The sequence below is a fragment of the Stomoxys calcitrans genome, chromosome 3, assembly GCF_963082655.1.
Source record: "Stomoxys calcitrans chromosome 3, idStoCalc2.1, whole genome shotgun sequence".
Classification (NCBI taxonomy): domain Eukaryota; kingdom Metazoa; phylum Arthropoda; class Insecta; order Diptera; family Muscidae; genus Stomoxys; species Stomoxys calcitrans.
The window spans coordinates 129,038,620-129,060,956 of NC_081554.1; the positions used below are offsets into that span (position 1 = coordinate 129,038,620).

The 22,337-nt window shown below is 37.6% G+C and overlaps 1 protein-coding gene and 1 long non-coding RNA gene across 2 annotated transcripts in view; one reads left to right on the forward strand and one right to left on the reverse strand.

The window, feature by feature from the left end:
• Positions 1-9,803, forward strand: part of LOC106091167 (uncharacterized) — a 92,156-nt gene extending 82,353 nt beyond the window's left edge. Inside the window, exons 2-3 of the long non-coding RNA XR_001221962.2 lie at positions 9,082-9,206; positions 9,305-9,803. This is a non-coding gene — a long non-coding RNA (uncharacterized LOC106091167). The remainder of the gene's footprint in view (positions 1-9,081; positions 9,207-9,304) is intronic.
• LOC106092866 (zinc finger protein Elbow) overlaps positions 1-22,337 on the reverse strand; it is a 223,566-nt gene that overhangs the window by 125,552 nt on the left and 75,677 nt on the right. The gene's annotated exons all lie outside the window — the stretch shown is intronic.

Sequence of the window (22,337 nt, forward strand, 5' to 3'; positions counted from 1 at the left end):
ATATACTTGATGGGATCTTAGACGAATATTTGGAGAAGTTACAAACAGAATGACGAAATTAGTATACCCCCATCCTATGGTGGAGGGTATAATAATGATATCCGATCCAATTTTTTTCACAAATAAAGTCGGTCGATTGTGATTGGAATTAGGACAAATTGGTCCATGTCTATATGCGGGGGGCGAGTGTTCTAACACAGTTAATTTCCCTAAGCTCCGTGAAAGAGATGTTTTATAAGACTATAAAAAGCGCATTTTGTAGCCGATTTCTCTGAAATTCGTCATAGTGAGTTTTGTTAGGTCTCTCGACATACGATTTGAGTAAAGTTTAGATTATTACATATTTGGATATAGATGTCATTATACCAATTTAGGATCTCGGACCCATGCTCTATTGCTCCGCCTCATTTATGACGTAAATTCGAATATTTGCTGTTTTTAAGTGGTTCACCAGAATACAACCACGTTATGGTTTTGCCCACCTGTGTCGTCGGGAGCGATAAATTTTATTGAAATCTTTGTGAAATGAACACTGAAACTTCAGAAAATAATTTTGCAATAGAAATTGCAAAATTATTTTCCAACTGCGAAATCGCCAGAAAAATCGGACAGAACCATAATTATTTATGAATTTTATTAAAAAAGAGAAAATATATGATAAAAATTCAGAATGATGTACATACATTGTTCCTACGCCTCAGGACAACCGTAGATATCTTGGAATTGCCTCGATTGTGACATTCTACAACTAAAATTAAGGACTATGCCAAGGTTATTGCAAGTAGTTTGACCTCTTAACTTTTTATTATGATTGCTGATCATCTGTAGCTTCGAAAACTAAAGAAAAAACTACCACCAAATACATTTTGTCAAAAATTGCGACTTGAAGAATACAGAACTACGATCAAATTTTTGTTGTTGGTATCGGTGAGTGCAATCCCCATCACAAATCTGATAAAATAAATTCCAAGTACTTTCCCCCATTTTTACATAAGCCACTTCGTACAGCCAATATTTCAGTGATTCTATCTTGGTGAAACGCAGGTATATGTGTGTCTGCTGTGTCTTAAAGAGTCTTTAATTTTTAAAGGCTGTAGCTGGATTTAAACAGAAGGACGGAAGGACATTGTTAGATACTCTTTGAATTTAACGACGACCCAGAATATAGGTAAGATTGGCAGAGGTTGATGCCAAGACCTTAGTCATCTAGAAATCCAAGTTGGCCAGATTTTGTTCCATTGTTCATCTTCCTTCCAATGAATTCTCTCACAAAGCTATCCGTCCGTTAACGAACTTTCTGGTGCCACCCGAATGAAACGGCAAATGCTTGGCCCTTTTTCGCTTCCCAGTTCTTCTAGTGCCTGAAATTAAGAAAGAACACAGTATCCTCTTTCAACTTGACATGAAGCGTGGCAATAATAAAGAAAATAAAAGTTGTTCTCCCAGGCGTCAATCTCTTGACACCACTGACAGATGTCCTTAAGCCAAAACGAGTTATATTTTAAGTTTAGTTAGCTTCATATATCCTGTTATAATTCCGATAACCACACTCAGGTGCGGCTTCTCCATTGGCAACAGATTATCTATGATCGATTTCGGGCGTTTGTCGTACAAAAGCTTTGTATGTTCACTTTTGGCTGTTGTGTTTAAGCGATTTAAACATATCTTCTTATAGAGCTCCTTAAATCCATGAAAATTTTTGATAATTGAATGTATACATTCAGTAATGACACATGAACAAGGTTTACACCCGATCTCGCAAGCATGTCCGCTTTTTCGTTTCCTAAAACCCCTCGACAATGACCCAACACTTTAGATCTTGTAGTCGTACCAATTTAAGCCTGAAATGCTGCTTGACTGTCGCTGTAGATGCAGATGGTAGAACGATCTATTCCTCCGGATAGCACAATCTCTACTGCCCCAGTCATCGTACAGATTTCTGTCTGGAAGATTTTGGTGACCCATTAACAAAAAGGAGTTAAAGTTAAGTACATCGCAATATATGCCACAACCGGTCCCATATTTTCTTGTTTTTGTTTTTTATCTTAACTTAACGCTCAAAGGGTTAGCAACTATGCTCGCTGTTCAAGATCACGCCGTTTCTCTTCATAGGCTTTGTTCCTGTTTCATCATTTTAGTGGACTCCTGCCTATGGACTTTTCATGCTTTCTGCAAGAATCATTGTTCCTACCCCCAGATAGAAGTGTATAGGCAAATTCTATACAAGTCTCGTAGGCCTCTTCCAGCATTTTCGGGTAAATTCCATCGGGTCCGAAAGAGTGTAAAGCTCAATGGGCACTATCATAAGTAAAAAGTCTCATCGACATATTCGCCGCGTCATCGTCCTCTGTGAGTACCCAAAATATATATATATATATGTATACTATATGGAGCCGGAAATGATTGTGTTGCAAACAGAATGACAAAAAGAACATACCCCCATCCTTGGGTGATGAGTACAAGAGTGAAGTACCCTTTTTTCACCACATGCCCATTCTATATGATCTGTTTTAACCACAAGCCCATTCTATATGATCTGCTTTAACCACATGCCCATTCTATATGATCTGTTTTACGTTTTAAAAAAATCGGATCAGCCATTTTTGGCTGATATTTATATACATATAAGAAAGACCGTATCAAGTCATAACTGTATATGCCTTACCATCTTACCGTAATGATATTACATAGCCAAGTTCTCCCAGAACAAAATTCTTACACTTTGTTATGCGTTCCACTTCAAAGGTACAAAACGGCACATGGAGCGTATACGCTATATCAATTGTTCCACCTGTATTCTCATAACTCATACGTCACATGGCACAAATGAAATTTAATTTACAACTGTCATTTCAGAATGCAGACATTTCATTCAATTCAATTTATATTTTATGCCTTTGATGTGTCAATCAAGATTTCCAAACTAAAAGGTGTTTAAATTTCAAAACTAAAAGCCAAGCAGAATAGCAACAAACAGCACAGTACAGTACATCACATCACCTTTAGCTACGTACGGGGTGGCCGTACTCCCCAAAGCATAACAAGGTCCGTGACATTATTTGACATGTGACACTTAAAACAGCAAAAAAGAACGAATGAAAAATGACAGCGACACGAAAGTGACAAAAACAACGAGAAAATAAAGCAACCCCAAGAAATATGAGACTTAAACAATCAGGGGCCACACGAGAAACAAATGTTCGATATGCTCTGGTATGGGGTCGTATGTTTTGGTTTGGATCAGCACCGTACTGCATGGTATGGTTGAGTATACGAGTATAATGTGTCGCATTATTTATTTATGTTGTTGTCACTTTGCTGTGAAGTAGTAGCTGAACTATTCGTTTATGGTTGTTTTTTTATTTGTTGTTGTTGTTGTTGAAGTTTTTTTTGTATGTGTTATATGTGTTTTCAAATTGGTTACATGTCTTTTGGTCATAAATAAATGCTGCACAGACACGCAGTCATAAATAAACATCAACGAAATAATTCATGCCAAACGACCGAAATGAAATGGCCAAATACATGGCAAATACTGAGCAAGCACACTAAAACAACAACAGCAGCGGCAGCGGCAGCAACAGCAAAAACAAAAACAAAAAACACTGTATAAAACCCACAAAGTGTTAAATAAATTCTGAAATGAAATAATAAAACAGAGGCCAACGGCAAAAAAGCTCACAAAAAATTTGTTCACATTACACAGTTCTATTTTTCAGTTTAGTTTGTTTTGGTTTTATTTCAAATGGCTTTTCTTGAACAACCAATGTGTTAAAGGACGGACAGACTCACGGAATTAGGCACATTGTTGAAAAAACCGATACATTAGTAAAAAATCAAGGAATACTAACTACACGAACAAAAATACCTAAAAGCACGAACAGTTTTGGCACACAACTTTAAGAGTTGGCAACCTTGACGTGTTGACATGCCTTTGTATGACTGTCAAAGAACACAATGGCGTACATATTTTCTGAATATTTTAACTATGACATTTACTAAGTTCATTTGTATGTGTTGCGATTAGCTTGTCTAAGAATAATGTTGACTCTTCGTGAGAATATTCACTAGGATGCAAATGAAGGAGAAATTGCTGCAAAAATAAGTATTTCAACAATATGGTCGTTGGTAATTTTAAAGATGATCTTTTAAGCAAATAACCTGGAACCCGAGGAGAATAATTTTTTTAATACCCACCACCGAAGGACGGAGGTTTATTCATTTTGTCATTCCGTTTGCAAAACATCGTAATAACCATTCGTGATCGTCGTAAAATAACAAGACGATCTAGCCATCTCCGTCCGTATGTCTGTTGTCATCATGCTGCACTCTTTGAAAAATGGAGATATTGAGCTAACACTTTGCACACATTCTTGCTATGTTCGGCATTAATGCCGAAAATAAGGTTCAGATCGGTCAGTATTTGGATATATCTGCCATTTATACCAATCTCCCGATTTAAGGTATTGGGTCCATAAAAACGCATTATTACGAGGGCTGCTATATTAGTTTCTTCTAATGTATAAACTATACCCATCCCGTATATAACCCACATAGAATGGCATGAATCATATCCGGACGATTCTAAAATCATGGCTACATGCCAAACGTAGATGACATCTGCTATAGGTCAAACGTCCATCTTATTGAATTTATCGCTTATTTCGCTGCAAGAAATTACGGTTTAATTAGAAGTAGAGAAATACACTGGTAGATGAATGCAAGATACAATGGCGTACTAGCGATGCCAATTTTGGACATTTCTACTGTTTTTGCAATAACTCGACTTTTCGACTTTATCAAAAAGTTGACTGTGCGACTTTTCTGAATTTTTGTCAAAATTCTCCAAAGTTTTACAAATCATATTCTCTTATTTCCTATGCGCCCCGGTAGTCGAGTTGCTAGTGTGCTCGAATTACCAGAACGGCGATCCTGGGATCGATTCCCACCTGATGCCTTGGTCTGCCGCTACTGTGCTATCACAATGGACTTAAAATTGTCTAAGTGAGTCTGTAATGGAATGCCACTCTCGCCTAACCTACTATTACTTCCTACAAGTTTTCGTAAACTTTTCCCATCAAGATAAAGCCATTTCTTTATATTTTTATAAAGGGGATGTCTAAACAAGTAAAAAGGCGTTAAGTTCGGCCGGGCCGAACTTTGGATACCCACCACCTCGGGCATATATGTAAACCACCTTTCATCAAAATTCGGTGAAAATTGCATATATTATGTCACATAGCAGTTATATCGAAATATGATCCAATTTGGACCAAATGCTGATAAGTACAAGTCATTGTTTAATTGTGTATAACAAAATATTGGTCTTTTTAGTAGTTATATCTTAAAATAAACCGATCTGAACTATATACGAAACGAATGTCGAAAAGCATAACGTAAGTCAGTGTGTCAAATTTCAGTGCAATCGGATTTAAAAAGCGCCTTTTATGGGGCCAAGAATTTAAATCGAGAGATCGGTCTATATGGCAGCTATATCCAAATCTGAACCGATCTGAGCCATATTGACGGAGGATATCGAAGGGTCTAAGACAACTGACTGCCCGAAATTTCAGCAAAATCGGATAATAAATGTGGCTTTTATGGCCCTAAGACCCTAAATCGGAGGATCGGTCTATATGGCAGCTATGTCCAAATCTGGACAAATCTGAGCCAAATTGACGAAGGGCATTGAAGGGCTGAACACAACTCACTGTCCCAAATTTCAGCAAAATCGGATAATAAATGTGGCTTTTATGGGCCTAAGACCCTAAATTGGAGGATCGGTCTATATGGCAGCAATATCCAAATCTGAACGGATCTGAGCCATATTGACGGAGGATGTCGAAGGCCCTAAGACAACTCACTGTCTTAAATTTCAGCAAAATTGGATAATAAATGTGGCTTTGATGGGCCTAAGACCCTAAATTGGAGGATCGGTCTATATGGCAGCTATATCCAAATCTGAACCGATCTGGGCCCAATTAATGGAGGATGTCGAAGGGCATAACGTAACTCACTGCAAAAATCGGATGATAAATGTGGGTTTTATTGGCCTAAGACCCTAAATCGGCGGATCGGTCTATATGGGGGCTATATCAAGATATAGTCCTATATAGCCCATCTTCGAACTTAACCTGCTTATAGACAAGAAAAGAGTCTGTGCAAAGTTTCAGCTCAATATCTCTATTTTTGAAGACTGTAGCGTGATTTCAACAGACAGACGGACGGACATGTCTAGATCGTCTTAGATTTTTACGCTGATCAAGAATATATATACTTTATAGGGTCGGAAATGGATATTTCGATGTGTTGCAAACGGAATGACAAATGAATATACCCCCATCCGTCGGTGGTGGGTATAAAAAGTTTCAAATGCAAATTTGGATCATTTTTATATCAAAACACACAAATCTTTTTTAATAAATTTCAAAAGTTTCCCCATTCCTGTGTATGTTCCCCCATGTTGTTTTTGAATTAAAGCGTAAAATGGTCTATATATCATAGTTGCCATCTTCTCAGAGCAGGATAATTGTCTATAATAACCTTTTTGTCTGTGATTCTACCATTAAGGAAAAAATCGATTTCTTCATGATCGATTCTGACTTTTTACTCTGATTCGAATTTGGAAAAGGCAGATCGACTTTTCGATTTTAAAATAGATTCTTCAACTTTTCGACCATAGTAGTATTATGAAGCAAAAAGTCACTAGCCCAAACAACAAAATAGTTTACGATACAGCTCTGTAAGGATGGGGATAAAAATTCCACTTTTCCGTCAAATTTCTGTTCACTATCAAATTGACATTGTAATTTTTACGCCCTTTACCACCACTAGGGTACAGATTGTTATAGCTTATTGCATTTGCTTGTAACACCCAGAAGGAAAAGACATAGACCCATTAATAAGTATACCGATCGACTCAGAATCACTTTCTGAGTCACCGTCTGTTTGTCCATGTTAATTTGTGTACTAACCACAGGTAGGTAGCAATTTTGATCCGATCGACAATTGGCTTGTCAATGGCTGGTCGTTAGTTGAGCAACATGTAGTGAAATCAGATTCTGGTCTGTCAATATACCGCTCTAACTACTGCGACATCTTCACTTGTAGGAAAAATTCCGCTTATACCAGCAAACACGGTCTGCTGACTGTTAATGGGTAATTTTGTTGCTATTACAGCAATAGTTCTGCTATTATAACATAATGTTTGCAATTTCAAAACAGCAGGTTGAGGTTGAATTTTATTGTTTGCAGAAAATGTCTGCTGCTTAGTAACACAGAAATAACCGTCTCTTGAAAGAAAAGACACATATGTGGACCATAATGAATTGAGAACAACATAATTGCACCGTTCTATCTAAGGTTGATGTACGAGGTCTGACAAAAAAACCGTTATTTAAAATTTTTTCAATAACTATCTTGTGCCCTTCAAAGAAATCCCCCTCAGATTTTTTTTTTCCAATTTTATCCATTTTTCCAATCTTCGAAACACTTCTGAAACGCGCTTTTTGGCTATACAAAACTTAATTCAGTTTCTTTGATCCATTTTTTCGAATAGTACACCAAAAAAGGACTAAACTTTGTATCTGTCAAAAACAAACTGACAATCTAAAACGTCTGATATTACCAACATATATATGTTGGTAATATCACTAAACAGACATGTATACGAACACAATAGAAACAAGTAAGAGCGTGCTAAGTTCGACCGCGCCGTATCTTATATACTCTCCACCATGGATCGCATTTGTCGAGTTCTATGAGCGGTATCTCTTTTTAGGCAAACAAAGAATATTGAATAAGAACTGTTATGCTAATGGAGCTATATCAAGTTATAATGCGATTGGGACCATAAATGAATGTCGAACATTGTAGAAGTCATTGTGCAATATTTCAGCTTATTCGAATAAGAATTGCTCTTTGCAGGTGCAGAGGTTTATATGTGAGCTGTATCAAGCTATTGATCGATTCAGACCATATAAGACACGTATGTTGAAGGTTATGAGAGAAGCCGTTGTACAAAATTTCTTCCAAATCGGATGAGAATTGCGCCATCTAGGGGCTCAAGAAGTCAAGATCCCACATCGGTTTATATGGCAGCTATATGTAGACCCTTGTAGGGGCTCAAGAAGCAAAATCGGGAGATAGGTTTATATGGGAGCTGTATCAAGCTATTGATCGATTCAGACCATATAAGACACGTATGTTGTATGGTTATGAGAGAAGCCGTTATACAAAATTTCTTCCAAATCGGATGAGAATTGCGCCCTCTAGAGGCTCTAAAAGTCAAGATTCCAGACCGGTTTATATGGCAGCTATATCAGGTTATGTACTGATTTGCTCCATACGTAACACAGTTAACAGAGTAGGAAGGGATACCAAAACACTATGTGCAAAATTTCAGTCAAATCGGACGAGAATTGTGCCCTCTAGAGGCTTAAGAAATCAAGACCTAAGATCGGTTTATATGGCAGCTATATCAAAACATGGACCGATTTGGCCCATTTACAATCCCAAACGACCTACACCAAAAAGAAGTATTTGTACAAAATTTCAAGCGGCTAGCTTTACTCCTTCGAAAGTTAGCGTGCTTTCGACAAACAGACAGACGGACGAACAGTCGGACGGACATGGTTAGATCGACTTAAAAGGACATGACGATAAAAAATATATATACTTTATAGGGTTTCAGACGCATATTTAGAGGTGTTACAAACATAATGACGAAAGTAGTATACCCCCATCCTATGGTGAAGGGTATAAAAATGCTAAAATCGCATAAACGTAACTCACAAAATTTGAAATAACAGTTGTTTTTTTATTAAAGCACGTATGGTCATGTTCACATTTAATAAAGCCGTCCGTCCGTGGACACACACAAGTCCAAGGCAGTGATATCGTTGAAAAAAGGTGTATATAGCATAAATACCTGAAATATACTTCCATCATGGAATACTGTCAAGCGATGGATTATATTTTTAATTGATTATAAAAATTTTCGAATATAATGAATGGTATCACATTAAAGTTTCTTTTTACAGTCTAGACTTTAAGTTAAAACCCCGTTAACATTTATTGCAGATATGTAACTGAAATCACTTTCAATGTATGCTCTCATAACAGACCCAACTTTAGCAGATTTCTCATTTAAAATAGCCGGCGCAATGTTTGCTTAAACAACAGCACAATTTTTGTTAAAACCGCAGGTATGACTACTTTTCCATTTTCAGCAAAAAAAAAAACTGCAGTTTTAACCATTTTTTGCTGTTTTGAATGTCAAATTTGTTTAATATTGCCTCCTTAGGTATCTTTGGATGAACATCAGGAGACAAAGGCTCTTCAAAAAAAGACACACAAGATCTGCGAGCACACTATCAGCAAGCAGACTATATTGTTATGTACACAGAAAAAAAAAACTCTAAGAAAAAATCAACTACCAAATTTGTATGTGAAAGTGTTTACTTTAAAAAAATGTTAGCATTGAATTAAAGACAGACATGACAGTCTGTTGGCCGCGAAAGCCGGGCAATGACATAGGAAATGCTATGTTGCTTTTACTAAGGAGTAGCAGTAAATGAAAGAGAACAAGCAGCGCGAGCCCAACAAAGAAAATAAATCGAACCACCCCACCAACCACTTACACTAAAGCTGTGCAGCAAAGCAAGCATAAGTGTGGCGTGGTTGGCTATAAGAGGTTGTTGTTTTGCTTATGAACAATAATGTTATTGTTGTTATATGGTGGCTTGCAAAGAGTGTGCTTCAACAACAAATTTTTACTTTGGGTCGTCGAGATTCGAAATAAATTGCTGCAGAAAAATTTACAATTTTCGTCGCCTTTTTTTCAACAAAAGTTGTTGTTTTCAAAAATGTTTTTTCTGTGTGCATTCTCGATTTTAAATTTATGAATGGTACTATTGGTATGGACTTTAGTTACTATGTTACTAACAAATATAACTTCAATCACTCATTGCAAATCTGGTAGATATCTTTTTTTGAATAGTATCACTAAGCTGCTAATGTTTCCCTTTATTTGTGCAAAATAAAATTCTCAAGCTGCTACTCAAAAACGTTAACTTTAATCCATCATGTAGCATACTGATGCTGTGTTGATGAAATTTTCCTTATTTAGTTCATGTTTTTTACAGCTTTCAAGTTCGTCGGCGTTAAGTCAAGTCACATGAATAAAGCGAACTCAGGGTTCCTTCATTCCAATTCACTGTGGATCATTTTGTCTCACTCAGTTCATTCTACTTTCAAGCTCACTGAAGTTTTCGTTTAGTGCAAATACACAAATCGCATGTTTAGCTTCAACATGATTTAACTGAGAGCAACAGCAACAGAAAACGGGCCAAATGCAGCAGCATCAAGACAAGTCAAATTCAAAGCAGCATCAACAAAGGCTAAAGCCGAATAAAGAACCTAACGTCTTTGGATTGTCTTGTTGTCTGTCATTTTGCATAATAAAATGTACAAAAACATATTCAAGCTAACAGGCAAGTTGGCAGACAACTGCATCAAAACCCAAAAAAATGCAATAACACCACAACATTAACTCCTTCCTGCCACACTTCCAAACAGAATGCAATGTCAGTTAGAATCGAGCAAAAAAGAAAAAAAAAAAACTCTGCCATTCGAAATGCAAAACTCAACGTCAACATTAGGCGAAGCGACAGCCGTACAAACACCAAAAAACTGCTTTCAAATAGAAGTGTTAAAAGATTTTTTCACTTCGATAGCAACGGAGGAACAACAAAAAAAGGCCCAATACATTTTTCAGGCAACTTCTTTTTCGAAAATGGATGAACTCTTTCATTCGCAAATATATGCTTAACATTTGGTTAAAAACTAATGCAAAACCAGCAACAAAAACAACCGCCCCGAATAAAGACCAGAAAATAAGGCACTCCAAATATCAACGAGGGACAGAAAATAAAATGCAGCAAAGGGAAAAAAGTGAATCCAACACGACACCTTGCAACAGCGTGTTAGATTACTCACTTAAGATAAATGCCACAAAAGGTGCAATGAATAAAATACCAAAAGCAGCCAACACACAAAATGGAACACACCATACATACTCACACACAAAAACACTCATATATTTAGGTGGAGACCAGCAAACTGACATCATCCTGGAAACAACCATTGGCCCCGTGCTCTCATTATACCCTACACCACTACTGTGTACAGGGTATTATAACTTAGTGCATTTGCTTACAACACCCAGAAGGAAGAGAGATAGACCCATCGATATGCATACCGATCGACTCAGAATCACTTTCTGATTCGATTTATCTATGTCCGCCTGTCCATGATAATTTGTGCACAAAGTCTTAAAATTTGGTACAGGCATGTTTTTCAGCCTAGAGATGAAGTTTATTGAAATTGGATAAAATTTGGATATAGCTCCCATATATGTGTTCGTCTGATTTTGAGAAATATTGCAATAAAGTGCTAATTTGTTAACCGATTCTCTCGACATTACTGGTGAATTTCGTAGAAATTGGTCCAGATTTAGATATAGCTGTGGTATATGTATATCGTCCGATTTTCACTCCAAGAGCCATTGCAAGCGTATTTATTGACCAATCTTGCCAAAATATTGCACAACACTTTCCTCGACGCCTATAGTTCCCAAATATATGTTCGTCAGATTTTGGGTAATTTCCAATAATGTTGTCATTTGTCAACAGTTTGAACATATTTGCTCGAAATTTGATAGGGATTGTTTAATAACCCATTTGAACACATCCGGCAAGGTCCATCGAAGCTGGTTTAGAATTCGATATAGCTCCCACATTGTACTTGTGGGGTATTATACTGCGGCACCGCCCGACTTTTGCACTTCCTTACTGGTTTGCCCCTGTTCCTTAGTGGAATGTTCATGGGCAAATAAGTATTTTGGAAATACAGCGGTCAAAAAAAGTATTCATCATTAGCAAAATTGATAATAAATTCACTTATTTTGGGTAATTGAAGAAAATTTAAAATAAATTCAAAAAATAAATTTAATTAGCGCAAAAAATGCAATTTTATATAATAACACCAAAAACAGAACAAAAAAAGTATTCATCATTGATGTGCTATCATCAAAGTCAAATTCAAATATTATTTGGGAATCCCCCTTTTCTGTTTTATTTAGTAAAGGAGGCTTTGCCCTTGACAGCAAATATTTAATTTCATTGAAAATATAGTTTTTGTCAAAATGGGTCGTAAGCAAAACGAGGTTTCTGATGAGGTAAAAGTTTTGATAATAAAACACCACAGGAATGGTTTAACTCAAAAAACTATCAGTGAAATATTAAATAGAACACGATCTACTATACAATCCATCATCAGAAAGTGGACAGAAACGAAAACTGTTGACAATAAACCAAGATCTGGTCGACCAAAAGCACTTTCAGTTGGAGATGTGCGTTGGCTAGTGCGGCAAGTTCAGAAAACTCCGAAGACAAATGCGACCATTCTTCGTAAAAACACTATGGAATATTTAGGGAAGGAAGTTACTACACAAACAATTCGAAATACACTCAAAAGGCATAGTTACAGAGGAAGAACTGCACGTAAGAAGCCCTTTATAAATAAAATAAACCGAGTGAAAAGGCTAAACTTCGCAAAAATGTATGTAAAACAGCCCGAATCATTTTGGAAAACAGTCATTTTTGCAGACGAGAGCAAGTTTAATCTTTTTGGGTGCGATGGAAAGGTCATAGTGTACAGAAAACCAAATACAGAGCTTGAAGAACGAAACACAGTTGCTACTGTAAAACATGGTGGAGGTGGTTTAATGGTTTGGGGGTGTATGGCGGCTTCAGGAGCGGGAAATCTTGAAATTATTAATGGAGTAATGGATCATAAGTATTACATTGACATTTTAAAGAGGAATTTAAAAGATAGTGCTGTAAAACTTGGGCTTGGTAATAACTTTCAATATTATCAAGATAATGACCCCAAACATTCTGCTTTAAATACCAAGATTTGGTGCTGTATAACTGCCCCAAAGTCATTAAAACTCCTCCTCAAAGTCCCGACTTGAACCCAATTGAACATCTTTGGGAACATCTCGAACGCAAACTGAGAACGCGCAATTTTTCGAGCAAGAGTCAAATGCAACAGGTGATAATGGAGGAATGGACTAATATAGACCAAAATATAACCGCTAAATTAGTCCAATCGATGTCAAACCGTTTAAAAGAAGTTATAAGACGCGGTGGTCGAATAACAAATTATTAATTTTTTTAAATTATGTTATTTATTTTTTTGTTTTTTTGCAATGATGAATACTTTTTTTGTTTAATTTTTTGTGTTCAGCTGTAAAATGGCCCTTTTTGTTCCAATAAATACTATTTTTTTCTTTAAAAACAATGAAATTGTGTACATATATATCACACAAGCACTACTGCATCATTAGTTTAATATGTTTTTATTCCAATTGTCTTTTGTAGACTTATTAAAAAAAAAAACATTGAATGATGAATACTTTTTTTGACCGCTGTAGTAATGTTTAGATAATTCTACGCTACATGTTGAATATGAAGTTCCGAATTTATTTCGCCCATGTCAAAGAATTTTGTAACTGAAATTCTAAAGGAGGGGAGAAGGCGGTGGTGCCTTTATACATAGGTCGCAATTTTCATCCGATCGTCTTCAAATTTGGTATGGGAGTGTCTTTCGGCCTAGAGACGAAGCCTATTGAAATTGAAAAAAAATGGTTCAGATTTGGATATAGTTCCCATTCATATGGTCGCCCGATTTGCAGTAATACTGCAATCATATGATCATTTGTAAACCGATTTTCTCGAAATTTGGCAGGAACGATTTCCTTATGACTCCTGACATTACAGGTGAATTTCATAAAAATCGGTTCAGATTTGGATAAAGCTCCCATATATATGTTCGTCCGATTTGCGGTAATAATGCAATAAAATTGTCATTTGTTACCCGATTACCTCGAAATTTTGCAGGAAGGATTTTCTAAGGACTCTCAACATGCTGGTGAATTTCATGGAAATCGGTTCAGTATTAGTTATAGCTCTCACGTATATGTTCGTCAGATTTTGGGTAATTTGCAATAATGTTTCCATTTGTCAACCGAAGTTATTACAGTTTGAACACATTTTTGCTCGCCGAGGTCCATATAAAAATGGCTCAGAATTGGATATAGCACCCACATTGTACTTATAGGGTAGGTGTAGGGTATTATACAGTCGGCACCGCCCGACTTTTGCCCTTCCTTACTGGTTTTTTAATCAATCCAAAAACTAGTAAAAAACGTGCTACGTTCTCAGGCTATGGATCGATTTAAACCGTACTTGGCACGGATTTTGGAAGTCATAGTAGAACTTTATGTTCAAAATTTCAGCCAAATCAGGTGGTAGTTGGACCTTCTAGAGTCTTAAAAGTGAAAGCCCAAGATCGGTTTTTATGGCAGCTATATGAGGCTACGAAACCATACTTGGCACAGTTGTAAGAAGTCGAAATAAAATAAAATTTCAGTCAAATTTCAAACGAGATCGGCGTATATGACAGCTATATTAAAACATGGATTGATATGACCCTTATAAAGGGTGATTTTTTTGAAGTTAGGATTTTCATGCATTAGTATTTGACAGATCACGTGGGATTTCAGACATGGTGTCAAAGAGAAAGATGCTCAGTATGCTTTGACATTTCATCATGAATAGACTTACTAACGAGCAACGCTTGCAAATCATTGAATTTTATTACCAAAATCAGTGTTCGGTTCGAAATGTGTTCAAATTTTGACAAATTTTGTTCAGCGACGAGGCTCATTTCTGGTTGAATGGCTACGTAAATAAGCAAAATTGCCGCATTTGGAGTGAAGAGCAACCAGAAGCCGTTCAAGAACTGCCCATGCATCCCGAAAAATGCACTGTTTGGTATGGTTTGTACGCTGGTGGAATCATTGGACCGTATTTTTTCAAAGATGCTGTTGGACGCAACGTTACGGTGAATGAACACATTTCGAACCGAACACTGATTTTGGTAATAAAATTCAATGATTTGCAAGCGTTGCTCGTTAGTAAGTCTATTCATGATGAAATGTCAAAGCATACTGAGCATCTTTCTCTTTGACACCATGTCTGAAATCCCACGTGATCTGTCAAATACTAATGCATGAAAATCCTAACCTCAAAAAAATCGCCCTTTACAATCCCAACTGACCTACACTAATATGAAATATTTGTTCAAAATTTCAAGCGTCTAGCCTTACTCCTTTGACAGTTGGCGTACATACGACGGACAGACAGACGGACGGAAATAACTAAATCGATTAAGAATTTCAAGACGATCAAGTATGTGTATGTTCATACTTTGTTGGGTCCCAGATCAATATTTCGATGTGCTGTCAATGGAGTCTCTAAGGGAGTACTTTGTTGATAGAGGAGTTGTCGAGTGTGTTAGACACCTTGAGATTAAGAAGATTGATGGATGCCCCTTATAAGAGTAATTGGCAGAGTACAGCTGAAGATAAGATCGAGTCGCTAGAGATATGTTGGTTTATATGATGGAAACACACGGCTGTGGTTTTACGTGTCAGAGTGGAAGGTTTTTGAAGGCTGTGGAGAACAATAATCTGGTCGCCTTTTGGGTGAACTTGGTGCCCCATAAAAGTTTTCATTGGGCACTACAATCCATTATCATTCTCCTTGTTCCGACCACCAATTGTCCCAAAATACTTGGCGTCACATTTGACAGCTCTTACACATTCTTCCCACATGCCACAGCAATTTGCGATAAAGTCAGAAGTAGAAACAAAGTCCTCAAATCACTTGCAGGCAGCTCTTGGTTTGCAGACAAAGAAACCTTGTAGACCATGTACAAAGCAATTGGCCGGTCTAATGTAAGTTATGCAGCGCCAGTGTGGTTTCGTCAGCTCTGTGACATGCAGTGGAAGAATAACCAAATCTGTCAGAATGCCGCCCTTCAAACTACGACGGGTTGTCTTCTCAGTACTCATGTGGACCACCTCCTTTAGGAGGCAAAAATCCTGCCAGTGCGAAGACATAACTACTTGCTGTCTAAGCAATATCTTTTGGGCTGTAATCGCAAAGACCTTCCAAATCATCATCTTGTGGATAGATTTCCGCCAAGAAGCCTTTAGGTAGATCTACATGATCTCAAGCATGAGGTTCAGCGCTACAAGAGAGAACCTTTAGATCAAGCGGCATATCAAGCGCGTCTAGACAACATTCATGCAGACACGGTATCAGATGCGGTAAATAGCTACCGTGTGAATGAAGTCCTAGGAGAACGACCGCCTCCCATTGCACCTGAAGAAATTGACCTCCCCCGGAAACCAGAGTAGTTCTGGCTAAATTACGCTACGGCAGATGCAGCCGCTCAACTTCTACAGAGCAAGGATTGATGCCGACGTGTAAGATGCATGTCCCGATTGTGACCAGGGTCCACACAATACACGTCACCTGTTTAACTGCCCAACCAGACCCACTCGGTTCAGAACCAGATCCCTCTGGACGCACCTCATCCAAATAGACGAAAGATAGAACACAACAAACTCCTACAACAACAACAACATAAATCTCCTAGTCCAGATGGCATCTACCCTTAGAAGGCTTGAAAAGGGTTTCTCGTGTAGGAATGGCTTTCGCGGCTTTTTATTCGTGCCAGAGACTACTTTGATTCACTGACTATAATCGGCGGTGGTGCACCAGTTCTGAACACTGGCTGCCGTGCCTAGTGGCCGGTGACTTATTACTCGTCGCATGTACATCATCTGAATAGAATGTACAGTTGGATTTGAGATTGAAAACTGGGGCTATAGGTACTACTGCACATCGAAATATTCACCCCAAATTTCCGACCCCATAAAGTGTTTATATATTCTTTGCCTTCATAAAAATCTAATACAATTTAGCTATGTCCGTTCGTCTGTCCGTTGAAATCACGCAAACATATTGAGGTGAAGCTTTGCACCATGGGCAGGTTAGGTTTAAAGATGGTCTGTATCGAAATATATCTTGATATTGGCTCCATAAGACCTAACTCCCGTTAAGGGTCTTTTAAAATCTTTTAAAAGCGGTTTTTATTATCCGATTTGGGATAAAATTTGGCATAATGATTTATGTTGAGATCCTCAAAATCTGTGCCAAATATGGTCTAGATCGGTCTGTATCTGTAAGTAGTCGCCATAAAGACCGATTTCCCGACTTGAGGCCCTAGGCGCATAAAAGACATATTTATTCCGTGATTTAGCTAAAATTTTTAGGAATAATTTTTTTTTAAGATTTTCCAAATCGATTCTCGTAAAAATCTTACACGATCATGCATTGTCTTTTCGCATGCTCGTCTATCTGTCCATCTTTCGTTTGAAATCACCCTACAGTCTGCAAAAACGAAGATATTGAAATAAAACTTTATAAAAATTATTTTTCTTTAAAGTTATGATACATCCGATTTCCGATTTGAATGAAATTCGGCACAATGATTTCTTAAGATCCCCGACATTCATGCTAAGTATGGTTCAAATCGGCCAATATTTTAATATAGGCCCCACAAAGCTGCATTTATTACCCAATTTGGCTGAAATTTGTGCCGATAAAAGCCGCATTTATTGCCCGATTTCACTGAAATTTAACACAATAAACTGAGTTTAGCTCTTCAAAGTTCGTGTCGAGTATAGTTGAGATCGGACCCATTTTAGGTATAGCCTCATATAGACTGATTTCGTTATTAGAGGTCTTTCACCCATATATAGCAAATTTATTCCTACACATGCTACCCGACTAAGTTACAGATCGGATCATATTTGGATATAGCTGCTTTATATTGATCTCCCGAGTTGCGCTCTTAAACCCCTATAAGACCCTTGAATTACCAGATTTTGCTGAAATTTTGAAGAGTCAACTGTGGCGAGTTTGACCCAGATCAGACCATATTTCGATATAGCTGCTATTGCTTCAGATTCATGTGTTTTCCATCGGATTTAACGAAATTTTGTTTATACATACCAGCGGTGGTGGGTATAAAATAGGCTTCTTCTCTGCGCCAAAAGAAATCCGATGAAGATTTCTTCTTCTGCGATTTGTAGATTATACACACATTGAAAAGGAAAGGCAGACAAATGGAAGGATACATAGACAGACTGAAATAAGGGGATATCACTAAAGGTTTTATCTGTGGTTACCCTGGTATCACAATAATCAACAATTGCCTAAGTGTGTTTGATTCTAGACGACCAATGTAACCTCTCAAACATATTTAACTTTTGATTTGTTATGATACGGAAAGGTACCCTGAAATTCCCCAAATATTTTAAGTTGTCACAACTCTGGTTTTTCCCAAAAAATATTGCAAAAAGAACAAACAAGCAGACACTATTCAAAGCCAAAGTGCTCCACTGATATAATGACGTCTTGTAAAACGTTAATTTAAATTGCAAATGCAGTTGTAAAATGCCAGTAGGAAGAAATACATCAACCTTAACACAACTTTACAGCAGCAGCAACAACAACAACCAAAACAAATGTGCCAGCAGCAGTGAACTGAAATCAACAACGGGGCAACAAAAATGACACTCCATAACAAATGTGGCCTGCAACGAAATTCAGACGCGACCCCCTTTCGACTTTTCCTGCCAAAGGAAATCGCTATGAAATCACTCTGTGCTTTGTAGTCTTTTTTTCGTCTAGTTTTCTTCTGTGAAACAAACAACAAAGTGGTAACTCCATTTAGTACCATAACCATTAGTCATTATGTGATTGCAAAGATATGGCGAGTTGGCTTTGTTGTTGGTTGGGCGGTCGGACTGATCTGTTTGTTAGTCGGCTATAAATTTTAGTTTTTTATTTATTTTTCTTCAACAAAGTAACACTGTGATACAGAAAGGCAAGAACTTCAATAAAATACATTTAGTTCGGGCGGATCGAACTTTGGATACCCACCACCTCAGGTATATATATAAACCACATTTCGACAAAATCCTTTGATGATACCGTAGAAGCTGGACTATCTGGACTTCTTTTTCTTTCTTTGATTGGCTTTGTCAGAACATTTGTTCCAGTAGGCGAACTTAGAATAGCGTTCCAAGCGCCTCGATCTTCTGCGCTCCTTCTCTCTCTGACACCAAGTTTCGAGGCGTCTCACACCACTTAATCTTTCCATCGGGCTTTTGGCCTACGCAGCTCACTCACTTTAGCGAAATCGTTTGATAAATAAGACACTTATGGGTGAGAGATCGCAAATCGGGAAATCGGTGTATATGGCAGTTAAATCCAAATATAACCCGTTTAGCACCATATACGAAAAGGATGTGTATGGCTATAACTTGTCGTACTATATTTAAGCAAAATTGCGTAATAAATGCTCAAATTATGGCTGAAAGCCCATAAATCGGTGAATCGGTACATATGGCAGCTATACCCATATATGATTAGATCTGAACGATACTTCACATGAAAGACACTGCTCATGGTGCCAAATTTAAGCGAAATCTGGTAATAAATGCTGCTTCTGGAGGCCACCGTAGCGCAGAGGTTAGCTTGTCGGCCTATGACGCTGAACGCCTGGGTTCGAATACTGGCGAGAACATCAGAAAATTTTTCAGCGGTTGTTATCCTCTATTAATGCTGGCGACATATGTGAGGAACTATGCCATTTGAAAAAATGGTATTGGCAGCAATGTAAAAACTTCTCCCCAAAAGAGGTATCGCACTGCGGTACTCCGTTCGGACTTGGCTATAAAAAGGAGGCCCTGTATCATTGAGCTTAAACTTTAATCGGACACCACTCATTGATATGTGAGAAGTTGGGCCCTGTTCCTTAATAAAATGTTCATGGTCAAATTTGGAATTTGCAAACGCAGCTTCTATAACCTTGGACTTTAAATCTGTAGATCGGTCTATATGCAAGCTATGTCACGACATTTTGGACCATACTTTGTTCGGATATCGAGGGTTTCAAGATGAAGTGCTGTACCAAATTTCAGCAAAATCTTTTAATAAAAGCGACTTCTATTCGGTTTATTCGATGCGGATATCGAGGATCTCAAGAAAACTCACTGTGTAAATGTGGCTTCTATGGGCCTTGGACCTTAAATCTGGAAATTGGTCTATAGGGAGCTATATTAAGATACAGTACGATATAGCCGATCAGCGAACTTAAACAACTTACTATAAAAAATTTAACTGTGCGAGTTTTCACCTTAATACCTTTTTTAAAGACCGTAGAGTGATTACCAAGGACGGACATGGTTAGATCGTCTTAGAACTTTATGGCGATCAACTTATGGGGTCGAAAATGGATATTCCGATATGTTTTAAAAGGAATAACGATATTAATGTATCCCCCATCCTTCAATGGTTGGTATAAAAAGCCTTAATTCATACAATACAAAATATTGACCAAATACCAAATTATAACTTTGCGGGCCAAGTTTCAGTCGAGTCGAATATGAAAATTTACTACTGATATAGGGTATTTGGGATTTAGTCCTTGCGAACTCTACTTCTTTACTTGTTTAGTTTTAGGTATTTGCTTTAGAGTTAATTTTTCACAAATTTATGTATTTTTAGAAAGGATTTAAGGAAACAAATTGTACGCTGGTGTATTTCTTCAGATGACTCTATGTGCTTTTTCTTTTCCAATTGTTGTTGTATGTTTTGGACGATTCGAACGACCATAATGGATGCCCCCAGCAGCAACACAACAAAACTACACAAACACAAACACCATTACCATTACCACCACCATCGCCATCATCAACAGCAACATTAAGAGAAACCGAAAAACTTAACACAAATTGCTTTTATTTTTCTTCTGCCACTTTGACAATACTTCAAATTGCCAAAGCCAGCCAACTCTTTTATCATCTTGGCCCATTGTTGGCTTGTTTATTTGCAATAGCAACACCAACAACAGCTTCAGCAATGGAAAACGACTCGAGCTGCAGCAGCAGCTGATATTGTTGCTGATGCCCTTTAGCCATCATCATCAACATTAGTGCTTGCTGTCGCCGCTGCTGTTGCATTGTCACTTTGTGTGCTCAGATATTTCAAAGTGATAAATGGCCAAGGAAGTTTCCCTGTGTGTGTTTTTTTTTTTTTGTTTTTCTTGCTCTCTGTGTTTTTCCGTTTTCTGGGTTTTCCTTTTCCTTCCTAAAGCGCTTTGGGGTGTCGGGTGGTAATGTTGGCGGTGACTTTGGTGGCTGGTTGGAAAGCGACTAGTTTCGTTTCGTAGTCACTTTTCTTAGAGAGTTGTTTGGCTGAAATAAATTAGTTTTCCTCCACTTCGCTTGACATTTGTTGTTTTTGTGTCGACGATAATGTTGATGCGATTGCAGAAAAGTTGTCAACGTAAATTCATTTTGCCGCAAGTGGAAAAGTTCTTCTAGTTTGTAAAGATTTCCCGGCAATGAATGACCAAGTATAGGAAATACATACCTGAAAAGAGAAGAAAACCAAATAAGTTTTAATAATAATAAGATTTCGATGCATAAATAAGACTTAGGAAACAAATCAGACATATTTATGAGGATAAGAATGTTAACATTACTGGATTTCTCTACGAGTTCTCAAAACGCAAATCTGAAACCCCCCAATTTGATAACATATTGTTTAACTCATGGGCACCTTCCCCAAATACTCATGGACACCTTCCCAAAAATGTTTTGCGTCATCCAAAGATTGTGGTCTCTGCGTGCATTTCATGAAAAAAATGCGATTTTGGGTACTTCCGTCGGCACTACGAAAAAACCCCAAAGCGAAAATGAAATAAAGGCTAAAAAGAGAACCCAACATATAAATGAACCTCATATCAAAATAATGAGATAAAACCCAATTTTTTGGAAATAACTCCCAAATATAAAATTAAATAACGCTCAATGTTTTCCAATTAAATTTACTCTAATTCATGAAAGGGCAGACGATTTGGCGGTGAAGGCTAGAGGAATGCCATCAATAAACTACTTTCGGGTCGACGCAGTTCGAGTTAAGGGCGTGGGCGATGAACGGGGACATGTAAAACTGTGGAGCAGCGAAATAGTCGGTAGGACTACGAAAATCCTATGGGGTGATCCGGATCGTGAGAGGACGAGGCTATTACTGAAAGGAAGTAAGAAGGAGGTCAGTACAATTTTTGATATCATAACGGGACATATAGGACTACGAGATCACTTATGCAAAATCGGTGGATATCGCGGCTAACAAACACCGGTATTTGGGTGCGGACTCAATACCACGCCAAGAGGAGTGGTATGGAAAACAATTAACGATTTTGTAAGTGGCACGGAATGCCCAACTTAAAATTTTCTTTTTCGAGGTTACTTTTTAGTTTTTAGAGCGCACAAAAAGCCGATT